Source organism: Mytilus californianus, unplaced genomic scaffold (genome assembly GCF_021869535.1).
Source record: "Mytilus californianus isolate M0D057914Y unplaced genomic scaffold, xbMytCali1.0.p SCAF_1, whole genome shotgun sequence".
NCBI lineage: Eukaryota > Metazoa > Mollusca > Bivalvia > Mytilida > Mytilidae > Mytilus > Mytilus californianus.
Genome location: NW_026262581.1, coordinates 110,535,597 through 110,552,613, shown reverse-complemented (window position 1 = coordinate 110,552,613; position 17,017 = coordinate 110,535,597).

Here is a 17,017-nt window from a genome sequence, read left to right as displayed (position 1 = left end):
TTGTAATGACATGGTAAAACCTATTATATAACATTTATTTTTGGGCAATTTTCGTTGAAACTAAAATGTTGGTCGAAAGGATCGATCGATTTGCAATAAAACATACTTGTATTGATTGTATTATCATTTTTCTGTGTCATACCACACTATAAATTGTCAAGGCTATTGGATACGTCATATTTGTTATTCATTTGGAAGTATGTATTATTTGCAGGTTCATTCATGTTGAAACTTTTACAGGATTGTTTAAAAAAATCAAATAAAAAAGAAGATAACTTTTTACAGTTCATCTTTAGGTTTTGCTTTACTTATTTGTACACAATGGTACACATATTACTCCAGATAGATACAAAGGAAATGACACCATGAAATACGTTGACTTAGGTCATTTATCATTTCCTATTTAAACAACAATACAAATTAAAAATTGTGTGTACTGTGCTAGTAATTTAAATAAATCGTCGAATCATACACAAAACTCTGTGAAAAGAGATAAAAAGAATATACCAATGGGACAAACTGTTTAACTGTAAATATTTTAAAAGGCAATTCAATTCCACAAGAGCCCGAGATTTCTAAATAAACATTTCACTCGATGCAAAATATATTTTATGCATTATAAATATACCTTTAGATACTAGTTGTTTTTAGAGAAATGATCATGACTTTGTACGAGCAGAAGTCATCCTCGTATTGGACTTATGGTATCTAACATTAAATCATTAATATCGGTTATCACCTGACCTTCAATTAGAAGAACAAACATTGTGCGTAAGTGTGAATGCACATGTGTTACGCTTCATATTATTATGCAACATTACACATATTGTAACTAAAAATATACATGGCCTTGGATAATTGACCGTATTTTATACATCAAAACAACATATAAATCGATAAATGACAACGTACAGTCTTGATCAAGACAGTAAATTGATTCGCGAATTAATAGTCGTTTGAAATGTTTTCTTCAAAAACATAAAACATAAATTCTTCACAGAAATATCAAAGCGAACTTGATATAATAATCTATAAAGATAAAAGGAACATGCATGGCTACACAGTACTTTAATGCAATTATTATGATCGTGTAGCCATAGAAACTTGCGTATCGATTTCGATTTGAAATGGATGGATGACACGAAGGTCAATTCCGGCCACTGGTGATAACTGTTGTCTGTATGCATGGACCGTCGATTTATCCTCTGTTTGACCCCAGTGTAAAAAATATCAGTACAGCTGTATGTCCATTATATTTGTTATTACACTTTAAGGCTCATTTGGGATAAAGAAATTATATTTTCAGTACACATTCGCTTGTTTGAAACATAATCATAAAGTTATGGCTATAGGTATGTTGCTCAGTTAAACAAGAAAATCTTAGACTTACATAAATATGTATATTATTTGCCTCGTAATTCCCGCAATTAAAAATGATAATTTCCCATTTCACAGACACTTGTTTGAGTGCAATATTGAATATGCGATTAATAGTAACCCCCTCAAAGCTTCCATTCCGAACACATTATACCTATCAAGTTCACTATAAATGACATCTTATTTTGCTCTGTTTGTAATGGGGAAAACAATGTACAATTTTAATATTGAACGTTTTATTTAATAAATGGAACATTTTTGTAGTTGAAAGAACTAAGGGTGCATTGTATATTGTACAGAAAAGGCACAATGGCGACGTAATATAAGTAGAAATTGGGCAGAAAACGTTAAAAAAAAGAAAACAAAGGAAAAGGGAAGTTCACAAAACTTAACACATAAAACTATAAAGATTGAGCAACACGAAACTCTGCAAACACGGGGGGTTTCTAGGTCTCAGAAAGACTCAGTAGTTTCTGTACCTCTATTGGTGCTCGTGAGAGTTAACTTGAGAACCCGGAGATTAGTGACACATATTTTTATAATGGTTTACCAAGTCGTGATGGCACCCGCAAAACTTTTGAAGACATTACTTTAAATTTTCATTAAATAATCCTTCATTAAGTTCTTGGTAATATCTAGTAGTTAATTCGGTACATTATATGTATGGACTATACTGTTTATGTTCTTATGTGGGTCACACATGTTGACTACTATCACACGGAATACTAGAGACCACAAAATAGAAAATAAAGAGATGTGGTATATATGACAACTATCCACAAAAGTTCAAATGAAAAGTATTTAAGCAATTATAGGCAACCGTATGGCCTTCAACAATGAGAAAAACCCATACCGTATAGTCGGCTTTAAAATAGTCTGTTTACCAGCTGGATCTACTGTAAGAAAAAAGTGAAAATAATCAGCTAACGTGTATGAAGCTATAATTCATACAATATTCTCATGTTGTCACGTGGTATCGAAATGCAAACAATTAATCAAACGCTCTCAAGTGATTAAAATTTCATATTAACATTCTTTAGTATATGCCTTTCGAATACTCTCCAATAGAAGTTCAAGATTAAATTGTCTGTGTATAGACTATTTACAATTTATGCATAAAATGCAAGTTATCTCTGCATTTGCTATTATGTGTGTGCTTTATTATTGTTTGCAGTACTGTAATGTTTTTCAGGAAGAAATATGATTATAAATTCCAGCTTTTATCTTGCCACTGAAACAAAAATATTAAAATTATTCCATCCTTTCAAAATTATAGTAAGTTTATCTATAAATGAAAGGGGCGGTATAATCTGGATACTAGTAAAAAATGGTCAGTTTTTATTTCAGTATAGTCGTATTCAACATATCGAAATTGACATTTATGACATAACGTAAACATAGCCATCAGGGGCGGATCCAGGATTTTGGAAAGGGGGGGCGTAGTATTTAAAGTTCGCCGAGCGGAGCGAGGCGAAAATTTTTTTAGACCTTTTTTGGGGCTAAAAAACATAAAATAAGTGTAAAATGCACATTTTTAACGGTTCCTGACGTGGGGCATGTATATTTTATAGTTAAAGTGTAAGCTAGGGTTGGACATTTTTGATGCCGCATTCTCCCCATTAATTGTCTATTATAAAATGACTGAATGGATCCAAAGCTATGTACAACTAATATATTTGATGTGGGATTTGTCAGTAAAAAATGGACATGGACAATTCTCGTTTGTTGTATGGTTAGTTAGCATAACCTCACAGATTTCTGTAAACATGTATGATGATATGCGGCTATTCAATGAAGTTTATAATACGACCGACACGAACAAAGACAAACAAGCATTTTTTATCCAAATGTTTGGTTGAAATGTTTCACCCAACAAGGGAAGTGAGGGGTCCCAAATCAACCAAAGGCTACGAATGAGTCTGAAAATCAAATGACAACGAAGTTGTGAATGACGGTCGACAAATGGAGACATAAAGGCCACACCCAGCAGGCAGGTTGCAGTTGGGCCTTGAAAAAAGTATTCAGTATATCAGTTCGGCGAAACAGACATTTCGGTCAGATATGGGATTTACATGCAAACCCCCAAAAAAATTTACGCCCGTTTTTTTATTCACCATGTTCATTTAATGCTGAATAATTCTGTTGGATTTTTTTTTCTGATAGCAAAAAGGGGACACGAGAATTGTTTTCAATACAGATACGGCCAGAATTTTTGTTTAAGGCAAAAATCAGGGTCAGAATTTTTTCTCTAAAATATCTCAGACTGCCCTATCAAATCAAATGGTCCGTACCTTAGACTTTAAATCTATCTCGAGCTTACTGACTGGGGATCACTATTCAGCAATGTTATTAATTGGCTGGGGCGTCTGGGGTTAAACATATTTTTGTAGGTAAATAATATTGCTGTGGAACTTTTTTTTCATGAGAGTGTAATAGAGTATTACTTTCTGTTGAGTGGAATTGTGAAATAGAAGTCAATACGTGGTTCTTGTTCAATCCTTTGTCGCTTTGAAAGAGTCATGCTTGTCATCCTCCGCTGTAAGCAATGTGTTACTGTAATTTAAATTTCAAAATCACTGAGTGACGTTTTTTTCGACGTACTGATCAACTCCACCGTAGCGAATCACATGACTTTGACATAATCAATAATATATTACAGTAAATACGAGCGAAAAATATCTTTATAAGTAAAGAATTGTCGCATAAAAATTAAATACACGGCCGGGTAATGGCAAAGTTCACGAAGTCTAGTCTGATTAATCATTTTACCAAAAAAAAAAAAAAAATCATGCAAAGGGGGGGCGTACGCCCTCTACGCCCCCCTCTGGATCCGCCACTGGCCATTTTACATATAATTTACGGCTACATTAACACAGTTAAAATCATATTCACGGTAGTCATTTCTCTTTTGTTCAAACTAATTCTGTAGTTACATAATGAACAACCCCGTTTCGTTTTTGTTTATTCGTTTGTCGATTATGCATTAAGCTTAGTCTTTAAAGGGACATTAGCTGCTACATTCATTAAATTTAAAAAGTAAAACTAGGGATCCAACAGGTGGACTAATACACTGACTGATTCGTTTTTCTTGTACATAATAAAAAGTTTGCAGGTCGAATAAGTCAACGTTTTGGTCTTCCTGATAAATCCATAGCTGACGTTCTTTCAATAACTGAACTTGCTGAGCAAATGCGCAATCATCTCTAACTTAGGCCACATCGTAGATCGAAAGCATACGGATCTAAAAAGTAAAAATAATAAAATTAAAAACCAATTATTCAGAGAACAATTGAAGGTCTTTCCACAAAAAAACATGTATTTTAATATGAAAATAGTAAAATTCGTTTTAAAATGTCATTTCCAGCTTCAAATGATAGCTTATTGTACGCTGATTCCAAAAATATATGGTTTCTATACAATATATTTTAAATAAGGGAGATAATTTGTTACTTCCGGTTTGAAAAATGTTACTTCCGGTATTATTCAAACGTTTAATTGACACTGATACCAAAAATATCTGGTTTTATAAACTTTTACATTAATTAAGTACAAAAAAAAACTACTTCCGGTTTACACAAGGTCGCTTCCGGTTGGCTTTTCTTAGGTTAAATGGCTTGAAACCTAATGCAAAAAGTCCCATGGATTTATCATGTATACATATGAGGTAAAAGCAAAGGTCAAAATCTAGAATATCAATTTAACCTATGACCTTGAGCTCAATTTCAAGGTCATCAACCAAGGACCTAAAATCAAAAGACCCTAGGACTTAATTATATTTGGTTCATGAGTTATATCACCATATGCATATTTTTAAATAAAAGAGAGGAGAAAACTCTAATTTGATATAAGCGTACCCTTTAAACCGATATGTATGTGTTACGACATGTCGCAACTAACAATTAGGTAAAAATATGTTGTCGATATCTTATATCGTGTTTGAAAAGAGGTGAAAATAAGCCAAAATCCAAATTTAAAAATGACCTTGACTTTTGACCTTGATCCTATTTTCTTTTTTTTTGGATCAAGGACCTCAAATCAAAAGACCCTATGTCCCTATCACTTATGGTTTACCAATTACAATTACATTTTAATTATTTTAAATACAGAAGGGGAAATTTCTCTCATAATTATTCTCAAGATCCTGAGGATATAACGAACACATTGGAGACATAAATTTGTCATTATTTTTTACGGTTGCGAAGGAGATGCGTACACAAGAAAAACAGTGTTTGGGGGAGATATCTCTTACAATAAAAAGTATTCGGCTAAACAGGGTGAGTTTCAAAATCGCAATAACTGTTCTTTATCATACACAAGCGACATCTTGCGAAACAAAAAAGCACCGTCAGAAAAAAGTGGCGGAAGAAGAAAACAATAATAATAATAATAATAATAATCAGAAGAAAACCAATGGGTCTTTCCACAGAAAAGTGGAAAGACCTAAATATCGAACTCCAAGGAAAATTCAAATCAGAGACTCCCTATAAAATGGCAAAATCAAAAGCTAAAACACATCATACGAATGAAAAACAACTGTCATACTCCTGACTTGGTACAGGCATTTCCTTACGTAGAAAATCGTGTGGATTAAACCTGGTTTTATAGCTAGCTAACCCTCTCACTTGTATGACAGTCGCATAAAATTCCATGATGTCCACTAAATGATGTCTAATTATTATCTTACATGTAAATAATGTGCAGGCAAAGTTGTTAAGCTTCTATTGACAAAATTGAAACAAACTGACTGCTTATAAGGAAAAACCATACACTATTCCGTTCTTGTAAATGTTTGAAAAAACATTTTTCTTACATTAAGTCTTATACTGTCAAAATCGAAACTTATCCGCCTTAAATCAAGTTAGATCAAGTTAGGTAAAACTCATCAACAATACCAGACTTATAATTTGGTACGTCAGACGAGTGTTTCGTCTACATAAGACTCATCAGTGGCGCTCGAATCAAAACAATTGGAAAGTCATATCAAATATAAAGTTGAAGAGCATTAATAACCGAAATTTCCGAAAAGTTGTGCCACATACGGCTGAGGCAATCTATACTTGGGGTAGAAAACATTTCGTAAACATTAAATTTACAGAAAATGATAAACTTATTATTATTGTTCTTGGACAAAAACCTTTACCAACATCAATTGAGGATGAAGCTTGAGGCGATTTAATTTATCGAAAGGAACGTGTTACGCTTATCTATATACTCCCAAGTTACATTAAGAGATATAATTAAAGGCCACATAGTAACTAAGAACTGGACTCGGACGTAACACTTTACCAAAGTCACTAAAGTGTTAAATGTAGGTAAGACAGTAAGCTGTCTTCAAGTTATATGATTGTAGGTCACTTCTGATGTTGTAGTACAAGATATTCCCTTGGTCTGTATTTCCTTAATTTTGTGATTGCTCATGTCACATTTTTCATTACCTCTCACAAGAATAGATGTACTAATAGTCGTCCTTGTTACAAATTTAGCTATGATATAATTTATTACTAATTTTCAAAGACAAGAACAGACAATGGACTAGCATATGAGACCATTGTCAAATTACAACTACCAGAAAGACACGTACATCATGTAATGATTCATAGTTTTTACTGAACGTTCAGTGGAAAATATTTGATGTATGTTTTAGGACGAAAATAAATTAACAATAACTCCAATATGTATTTTCTACAAAGTTGATCGACCTCGATAAAGGACAGGATTTTCGACTGTCACTAGAAAAGGATAAAATGTTGGATTTAGACAGACCACCTACGGAAACACCAAAGAGTTATTGCAAGGGTTCTTTAATTGAGAACGTGGCACATCGGATATATCGTCCTTTTTTTTGAACGGACGAGTCTGTGTATTTATACATCCCGCACAGCCAAACGGATTCCCTATTTAAGGATGAGTTTTACTGCCGTGTGGGAGAAGTCCGTGGATTACCATATTTGCATACTCAAGATTACACTTAAGATTCACCTAAGGTTTAATAAATAAATATGAGATATTGTTATTTTAAGACATACATAACACGTAGTTGAAGAATACACCCAAGCTTACTATAGGTATTGCGAGCCAAGCTCACAAAACTTGTTTATTCATTTTTATTAACAAAGTATTGACAAAAGTAACCTGTATATGTCGCTGTAACTGGACGCAATTATTATTATTTTTGTCTATTTTTCTCCCTTCCAAATAAGGGAGCTACAAGGGGGGACTGGCTATGTACGTAAATGAACAATTATCTGTTAAAGTATCAAAATATCATCATAACAAAGCCGTGTCGCCTGCATACCTGATTTCGTGTTGCAAAAGCATCGCCTTTGTATACCTCATGTAATCACTAATAATCAGCTTGACTTCAACAGGGATTTCTTTTCACTTTTACAAGTGTGCAAGGTGTTTCAATTTTCCTTTCGCTGAAAAGATGTGTATCCTTTAATTCTACATTTTATCATTTTTTGCAAAAAGTACGTTTAGGCGAGTGACATTGAGGCCTAAAATGATATTTGTAATGCACTTACCTAGCATACGAAAGAGGAAAATGTGTAGATTTCATTTTGTCCGGTCGTAAAAGTGAAATATAGTGCAGTTTTTTTTTTAATCCGGGTCAAAGGTCAGACATGAACATTTTCAAAGGATACACCTATTTAGCATGATGAACTAATTTGAAGCTTGGGTTATGCAGGAACATATATATTGACGGGACTTGACACTACCTAATTGTAGCCGATTTTATCGTCGGGTCATAGGTAATAAAGATACGATACGGAAACCGACATGTGTTAAAAGCGTACTCGCTATTATCCTAATAATTTCTGATAATATCAATAAAATGTCATTCCAACTAGTTTTACAGTGATGCCAGTGTATGAAACTTGTATTCTATCACTTCAAATTTGTTATAATGGCATTCATTTTATCACAGAATGGTACAGAATACAAACAGGGTAATAAAAAAATGGCGTCCATTGCAATCCCAAATTTAAAAACATTATAAAACACTTCACATCAAATAAATCACACTTATTTTGATAATTTTATATGACAATTTATATCTACTTTATGATAAAACTTGTATTTATTTACGATTAGCATTATGTGGTTGATTTATTGAGCAATTCCGATAGTTTTTCAGTCAGACGCCACCAGAATCCATAAATCTCGCGAAGTCTCGTGGAGTCCGAGATTTTATCAGCTTTATACTGAAAAGCCTATCAGATTCATTTCCCGTTAGATATACTGTTCCCAGGGTTATTGTATTGTTTTTTTCTCTCTCACTTTACATTATATAGCATTATTTCTCCGATTGAAAGTTGCATATGCCACATGCTATGGCGCCATCTAATTAAAATATATATCTCTGATGTCGATATCCTCATATGAGCACGCAAGTTTTGATAGATCTGAATTTCAATTTCAATTTCGGCGACAATTAACGTCATATTGGCGTTTTTACTTATATGTAATTAAAACAGTACTTTTGGCAAAATACGAATAAATTTGACCTTAAACAAACTATCTTGTATTATTATTATTGTTCTTGCATGTATCTATAAAGGACATAAAATATTTTTTCAAAGATGGGGGTAAATAAGTGGGAGAAAAATAACTAAATAAAAAGGGTTCTAAAGTAAACGTCTTTGTCGCATCAACAATGACGGTGAGCCTCCGGTTTGTATAAAGCCTACCAACCGTATCAAAGTCGGAGACCGTCAGGCAATGATTTTTTTTTTCTTTTTTGTTAAATAATCTATAAGGTTCAGCAAAAGGATTTTTGTCTATTTAAACTAGGTGTTTATATATCCAATTTTCATCTCATGGAACGCAATCCTAAAACAATAATCTTACAATGCGATACTAGTATTTCATTTTGTGATTTTTTTAACACTTTAACACAAACTAAATTAAAGTTGCAAAATTGAAATCAAGCTTGCGAAGCTATCCCTTCATCGCCATCGACAGGGATCTGTTAATAACATTAACGGTACCATTTTGTTCTGCACCAGATGTATTTATAGTTGAACACAGATCGCTTGACAAGGACATAATTGCTGTGCAACAAAGATTTTGTTCAAAACAAACACATTCTCTACTGCATATCTTTTTACCTTTGCAACAACAAATCAAATCCTGAAGAAAGTCTGATGACAGAAGACCAGTGAACAGAACTGGGGTCAACATTGCGACGTTTTTGCGAACCGTAGGGTGAACCGACTGACGGATTTATGTGCATGGTGTGATGCTATCTATGTTTGTTTGTATGCTGACTCTGAGAACGTGTTGTATGAATGACGATTCGCTCGGTGGAAGGCGAAAAAAAGAGCAGTCTTTGTTGGTTGCAAGTCTAATACGTAGCTTGTTCAGACTTATATTTGCCTTATGGGTCGTACACCTTAGATACAAGTTTTCGTGTTAAACAGATGGGTGTGTCAATACATGAGTTGTGTAGTTGTGATAGACCTGCCAGTTCTGCAGATAATGACTTTAAAAGCTGAAGACATACTTTTCAGTCAGTAAGTTGATCGTATTTTAATATTTTTTTCACGATTTTATGATTATGGAACGTCCCTGCTAGATATAATGATTGTCCAACAGGCAGTGGATTACTGGCACAATATAATTTTAAAGTAAATTCCTCGATAAATGAACTCATCATAGATACCAGGATTAAAATTTGTATGCAAGACGCGCGTGTCGTCTACAAAAGACACACCATTGACGCTCGATTAAAAAAAGTTGAAAGGCCAAATAAAGTACGAAGTTAAAGAGCATATAAGACCCACAATTCCGAAAGGTTTGCCAAATACAGCTAAGGTAGTCTATTCTTTAAGTAGAAAATCATTAGTATTTTGAAACATCCAAAATTTTGTTGATTTATAATTATGACCATAGCAATGATAATTAATGTCAACACAGAAGTGCGGACTATTAGGTTGGTGACACCCTGGGGTAGGAAACCTCCACCAGCAGTGTCATCGACCTAGTGGTTGTAAATAAACTCATCATAGATACCAAGATTAAGATAAACCAAATCAAAGTCAGTTTATTTCTTTTGTTCGCGATTTTTTCCAGTCTTTGATACTGCTTCCTTCATTTACATGATACACTTTTGTGTCCACCAGCTGCTTGAGATCGACGTTCCCTTTCAGCCGATTTCATAGAGTCTATCATGTAATACCTATCGAACACATCTACAATTGTTGATGCCGACTGAAAGAGAATTGAAAGATCCTTCAAATAAAAAGTAAGTAGATCACCAAAACTTGAAAATCTTTTTACATCCGAAGATTGAATAAGATCTATACAATCCCTGATCACAGCCGTAATTGATGCGTCAAATGGTGGAAATAAACTCATCATAGATAGATTAAAAGATAGACATATCTCACGTTATCGCTCAAGCTCTTGCGAAAGTTCAGATTTAACACATATTCCCATAGTTCCATCATCGTGGAAAAGAGAAGTGGGTATGGTTCCAATAGTCATATATAACAGTTTTCCAACAGTAACATCATCTCTGCATTTCGTAAGAGCTAATGCACGACGAAATATGAGCTCTGCGTTGATGTTTCATTGCACTGTCTCTCCTCATCTGCATTTCAGCTTTGTTTTGTTTTTCATATTTGAAAATGTTTTTATGTTTGAGCGTTGTTTGGGCCATTTAAATATTCTAGACATACCATGTCAATTTTCAATATAAGTGATACTTGGAATTCCTTTGAAGCTATCGATGCCCCTGGGAATATTGAGTTTGAATGTCCCTTTGGTATCTTTCGCCCCTCTTTTTCTTGAACAACTCAGGATGATACTGTTGAATGTCAAATGGGTTAACATTGTCTTCTGCAAATGACTGATGAAGTCGATATGTTTTTCATTCCGTTTCATAGAGGCATGTCTATTTTCATCCTGTATGTATACAACAGCATTAACCAATCCTTGTCCCATGTTATTGCTGCACTGAAGTGCCCTACTATGTGTCTTGGTATATTCCACCTTATCAGTGCAGAATTCTTTCTGGTCAGACCAACAATACAAATGTTCTCTTAAATGTCTTGAATTACACTCTTTTATGTGGCCATATCACTTCGCACTCCTTTGAAGGAACAAGCTTCCTGACGTATGACATAGAACCTAAAATTAAAGCATGCTCCAACTTCGGTGGGCAGATTGAGCATGTCAAGAAGGCATACATGAATCCATCCATTCAATGATAAATATAGAAAATATGGTGCAGATAAATGTGGGTGATGAATAAGGATAGTATTAAACACATTTCAGTATATTTTAATAGTTTTTGGAAGGACATCCTTCTAAATTGGGTTAAACTGAGAAATGCACCCAATGACCAAAATGACTTCATGAGTCGGCCTATTTGGTTTAATACACTTTTAAAAATTGAAAATAAAACTATTTTTTATGAAAAATGGTGTGAGGCAGGAATATTTTTTGTCAATGATTTACTGAATGAGAACAATGAATTTCTCTCTTTTAATCAATTTAAAGAAACATATGATATTGAAACAAATTTGCTTCAATTCTATGGTATATATCATATGATCCCAAGTAGTTGGAAGGACCACATAAAAAACTGTAAAGAGAAAATCAACATTACTTGTGATAATCTACACTATTTGAAAACAAATCAGAAATCATGCCCATATTTTTATAAATTATGTTTGTCTATTTATCATGAAAACCCATTAAAATACAAAATAAATTGAAAGAAATTTTGCATATGGAAAAAGATCACTGGGATCTTCTCTATATGCATCCTTTCAAGTGTACTTTAAGTAATAAACTGATCATTTTTCAATACACAATTCTGCACAGAATTTTAAGCACAAATGATCTGCTATATAAGTGTAAACTTAAAGAAACACATCTATGTAGTTTTTGCAATGAAACGAAACAGCCAATAGAACATATTTTTTGGGAATGTTCCATTGTCAAAAGTTTTTGGCTTCAACTAATTGATATATTACAATCAGATTGCAATTATGAGCTTCTGATATCAAAACAAAACATCCTCTTGGGATCAGATATTATAGATAGCTCTGGAAAAAAAAATGTCATTGTTCTCATGAAGTACTATATTTATTCTTTAGATTGATCTCACTATTACCTTGTGTTAAGATTGCACTTAAGAAGTTAAAAAAATATTACATTATTGAAAAATTATCTTCCACCTTTCACAGTTCTCCTGCAATAGGTGAAAAAATAGAAGAAAAAAATGGGAACCATTTCAACAATTAATTTCATAATTCAAGAAAGACAACTCATACTAAACTGTAAAATAAATGTGTAACACAACTGGATGCACATCACAATTGGACAGTGGTTAGTGTGCATCCTATAGATATAACGTGAGAGTACCCAAATTGCACCTATATTGACAGTTTTTTCACCCACGTCTATTTATGATCTAAACAAAAGTTTCCATTCTGTATTTATTTTGTAGATATATCCTTATTAAGTATATAGTTCCACCAATTTAATTTTAAATCTATATAGAATCATAGAAAAATGGGTTTGAACCGACCTCCAAACGATCCATGATAATGTAATGAGGAGTACCCAAATTGCATCCATGCTTAAATTCACATCCGTAAAAATTAAATAATGATGTTTTATTTTATTTCTCTAAATATTTTAAACAATTTGACATTAGACCATGCTTTCTGTTCATTTTTTAAGAATTGGATGTCTGTAACATATTTTCTTTGCTCATTTTTAAAAGTTGACTTTTTATGGACGTCGCATGGCGAAGTTTCAAAAGATTTTACTTTTTCCAGTGAACACTTCATCTGTTGATATATACTGTGAAAGTTTTGTGTATATTTAAATATATTTTGCCATGTTGAAAGACGTGCATAATGTCAAATCATAAAAATGCAAATTGTTTAGTCTCTTAGAAAACTTGTAAGATTTCTGCTGCTAGTTTTGCCAACTAGGTGCAATATGGGTACTCGGTGCAATTTGGGTACTGTGACGTTATATGTATGTAAGACTTAAATATGTATTACTATGTTATGATAATTGGAGTTTAGTCAAGTCTTTGATAGAAATATAAACTTTAATGTATTTTTTTTACATTTGTAGAGAAAATAACAACAAGATATGTTAGTATGTGTTTTTTATGAGTACATGTACAAATATGTTGCGTCAATAATTTTCTATTCTATTAATATCAAATTAATCATATATGAATATAAGTTAATGTTTTTTTGTTTTTGTTTTTGTTTTTGTATTTTTTTGGTTTTGTTTTGTATTTTTTTACAAGGAGGGGGGAGTGTTAATATAATATAAGCGCTGACACTGACAGGTCATAACTATCAAACATGTATTGTATCATTCTTTTATAGAAAAAAATGCATATAATCATTGTATGAGATGAAGAAATACAAAATAAAGAATTATAGAAAAAAAGAATATCTTTTGCTGTAAGTCACAAAAAGGGAATGTGAGCATAGATCGGACTGAACTTCTATGTAGTGGCCATATACCGTTTCTCTCTGTTCGAATATTTTGAAGCATGGTGCTCACAGCTTTCAGGAACATTTCCCAAACCTGACTGTAGGAGGAACTGCACATCGCCATTCATTAAATTCTTTCTCAAAAGATACAAGATGCACGTCAACTAAAACTCTTAAACGAATGATATAATTTTGGAAATCAAGAGGCCTGGACCATTTTATCTGCTGTGCAGTTGTATACGACTGTTGGTCAAAAGGCTGAACTGAATACTGCTGGCCGGCTTTCATACACTTATCAACACACCTTTTCATGGTTGCGTACACAGTTGCTATAGCGCTTGGTTTGGAATCGACGATAGGTGCATATGATACTATACGGAGTATGTGCTGGAAAGTTGCACTTCGTACCGGCTGCAATAAAAGTTTCAAAACACTTTGGAAATATTATTGTTATACCGTGTCAACAAGGACAAAAAATGGGGAGGGGGAGATGCACATAGTTCTAGTCGTTTGTTCATATAGAATATCTTATTGCTTACAAGCACGTCTTCTTCAATTGTATTAACAAATTGATCAAATGCACTTTCATGCTCTGACTTTGGTGGTTTTAAATTTCTAATTTCTCAGCAAATACTTTGTGATGCAACCTGAGTGATACAAAGCATTTTCTGCAAAACTTTATTATATTATTTTAAACACCATTCTATTATCTGATATATGTTTTGCAGTACACATAAATAATACATTGGATTATTTTGGTCGATGATACTTTGGGTATTTTTTTATCATTCCTTAAAGCTTTGTATTTACACAAAATATGCAAACCATAAAATCTATCTCGGGCACTCTGGATCGTCTCAATATGGTCAAACTATCATCATTGCATAACGATTTTTATGTACATGTTGATGTAGTTTTTCGGGCCAAGGTATGGTCGGAAAATGTGGTCAGGTTTTATTTACTAGTAAACACTTTACACCAGCTTATATGATGCTTTATCCTATTAAGTAGTGTTTCCTCAGCAGGTTTATATTTATCAAGCCTTCTATAAGCTTCACCTTTGATTCCCGGCAGAAAGAAAAGGTTTTTTTTTTGGCAGCTGGAAAACATAACTGCTCTGCCGTAAAAACTTGATAAACGATACATTGTTGCAAGTCGATAGAAAGTCTGCCATTTTCAGCAGCACGAGGGGTTATTTTGACAGGACTACGCTTCAAGTTCAATATTATCATTTAAAATACTTTTTTACATTGTTCCATTTGTTGGTGCCACAATACCATGCTTTCCTTGTTTAAGACTTCACATCGAATACGACCCATCTCCGGATTTTTACAGTAATCTATCACCAAATGAACAGGAGCAGTTTACATCTCCACTACTCTGACTTCATTCTTCTGTTTCTTTTCTTTAATTTAGTTTTCAGTGCGCTTCGTTATCTTTTCGTAACTTTGGCCAATGTTCTTGCCCGCATTTCCTCCGCGTACGTTTGTTTCCACATTTTTACTTTCTTATAATTTTTAGTTTACAAATCATCTAATACATTGTATTCAAAATGTTTTTAAATGTGCATCAATAATTGGAAAAAGTACATAGAGGTTAAATCTAACGATTAATTGATTGTTGCTTGTTTAACTTTCAGCGACAAATAGAAGAAATTAACTATTATTGCAATAGGTAAAGTCTGCAAGGTAGGTTGACCGGGCTGAAGGACGGGACAATTTTGACTGCCACTGTTGATTGATTGTTGTTTGCTTAACGACCAGTGGCAATTATTTCATGCATATTGAAGATAAGAACATGTAGGTTCTGCAACGTGGACGACAGGGATGAAGGGTCAACAAATTTGTCTTCTGTATCATTTCAGTTTGAATTGGTTCATCTGAGACTTTTATATTTTTATATTCAGTTTAATGTGCTAACGGTTATACCCCCAGCTTACTGCAAACTATATTTGCAACTTTCAATTCCCAAGCATTATAAGGTTCTTCTACAAAGTGAACTGAATTATTCTTCGCAAATCATTTGTTTCTAGATAGACATATAGATGCCACTACATTTTCAGGGAGTATATTTCGAATTAAATAGTGCTATCATGAATAATGTAGGAAATGATATAACAGCAGCTTTTTAATATATTGTTGCCATAGGAAAACATGTAAAGTGGCTTAATTGTTTACATGTTATTGCTACAACTTTTACAAGACATTTTAACTATTACCGGTATATTTTTCAACATACTTTTTCTAATCATCTTTAAAATAATTTTGCTTAAATAATTTAAGTGATTTTATGAGTGTGAACAATAAAGACCACGAAACAAAACAAATCACCACAGATCCTAACAGTCATTCCAAAAAGACTTGTTTTAATCATCACAGAAATACGTATACGTATGAATTTGTCCTAATAAGTATCAATGGTAAAATTAAATGAAAAATTACCATATTATATTTTTGAACGAGGTATCGTATTGTCGTTGTACAAGAATCAAATCCATACACAAGACGTTATTAAATGTTTTCTTTAATTGCTGTCTTATTGATGGTACAGATGACTTGAAGTCGGGCTGTGGATTAAACACAAATGTATGCCGCTAACTTAGATAAATAAGGAATGCTCAACTGTACAAACATCTGGTCGCTAAATACACACGGTATAAGATTTTAAAAAAATAACTTGAATTGTGAAAATAACAGATAAAGAAACTGAAGAATTACTGATCTGTTTTGTTTATACATATAAGACTATTCAACGCATTGCAGAAGTAAGTTGTCACATGATAATTTCATGTTATATTTTTAATAAATTATTTCATAATTTCAACGGCGTTAAAAGCACTTTTTAAATAAAAATATACAGATGATAGATTTAATCTTAATGTTTAAGCGCAAACATGTTTACTAACAGGTTGACTGTTGTTTACACGATTACATTATAAATAAAAGGACATGTCTTCATATCTATGATAACTTCCTCGATTTTTATATAGTATCCCGTTCTAGTTATGATCAAAGTTTCTATACAAATCCTTGTTATTACATGTACGAATGTACTATATGATGACTTGTGTGTATGTACTATTATGATTATTTGCCATGCAGATTTATTGACATACTTTTATACAACTTACTGGCTTCATAGTATATATAAAACATTTCATCTGA